The sequence below is a fragment of the Mauremys mutica genome, chromosome 10 (assembly GCF_020497125.1).
Source record: "Mauremys mutica isolate MM-2020 ecotype Southern chromosome 10, ASM2049712v1, whole genome shotgun sequence".
Lineage (NCBI taxonomy): Eukaryota > Metazoa > Chordata > Testudines > Geoemydidae > Mauremys > Mauremys mutica.
The window spans coordinates 37,559,930-37,561,333 of record NC_059081.1 but is presented as its reverse complement, the minus strand read 5'-3'; positions in this window follow the sequence as shown (position 1 = coordinate 37,561,333).

Sequence of the window (1,404 nt, the reverse complement as noted above, 5' to 3'; positions counted from 1 at the left end):
GACATTTATTCTCCATTGAAATCTCTTTATAGGCTAGGCTGAATAAGCCTAGGCACTGGGAAAAAGGAGATTGGAGACATAATCCTGAGTTTATCAATGATTTGGCTGGTTGGAAAGGTCTAAAAAGGGGATAAAGAAACTTGAATTTTACATTATAAATAAGGCTTGCAACCAACTGGGACTATGGCAGCTTGACCATAAACTGACACTACCACCTCCTCAGAAGGGACTGGGGAGGACACACAAAATTTATCAAACAAAAATTTGGAAACGTTATTGCAGAAATAGCTGTAAATCCTTTAGAAATGAGGGATGCTCTTTGGTGTGTGACAAAATGGATAACGGGAAGTGAATGCAGAATCTCACTAGCAGCACAGAAACATTGGGATGCAAGAATCCTAACCCAACGTATTAAAGCAGGCTTTCTTGGTACCTGTTTGGTACCTGTCCATCAAAGTGGCAGTAAACTTAGAAGCTAATGAGGATTTTCCTCTGGGGTGGGGAATCCTGGACCTTTGGTGTAGGGAGTGTGGCTGGGGCCTCCCCGAATATTTCTTGGGCCCCAAAAAGTAAACTAGTCCAAAGGTGTGGCAGCCAATCAGACCCCCAATCTGCCTGCACTGCACACTGGTCACATGATGGGGCTGTAAAACTAGCAATAGAGCAAATAAAATTAAAGGATTTCCAAAATGGGGGGGCAGGGAAAGCTAAAGGACTTTACTCTGACAGTACTGGAGGCCTACCTGAAGGATTTTGCTAGAGGTTGAGATTGCACATGGCTCATTTGCACAGAAGCTCTCATTGGACCAGCCCATTGGTAATAAAATTACATACAAATTAAAGAAAAAACACTGCAGAAGTTAAAGGTGAATTATATTTGGGAGACTGGTGGAAGACAGCAAAGACCTTCCAAAACAAGTGAGTATCTGGTATTACATAGTACAGCTTGCAGCCAAACTTAACTTCAAATATGAGTAAGGTAACTTCTCTGCTTAGAAGGGGAGTACACATTATTCAATATTGTTAAGTTTGAGCAGGGGCGGCTCTAGACATTTCGCCACCCCAAGCACGGCACTCTGCCAGTCGCCGGTCCTGCGGCTCCGGTAGACCTCCCGCAGGCATGGAACTGCAGGACCAGCGGACCCTCCGCAGGCAAGCCGCCAAAGGTGGCCTGCCTGCCGCCCTCCCGGCGACCGGCAGAGTGCCCCCCGCGTCATGCCGCCCCAAGCACGCACTTGGCGTGCTGGGGCCTGGAGCCGCCCCTGAGTTTGAGATGAAGATTATGAGACCTCAGTGTCCTAAAGAACAACACTGCCTTACTTTAATGGTTAATGGGGAATTTTGGGGTTACTTTTCTTACTCATTTTCCAAAATATAGAATGACATTTCTATAAGTGAGGGAGA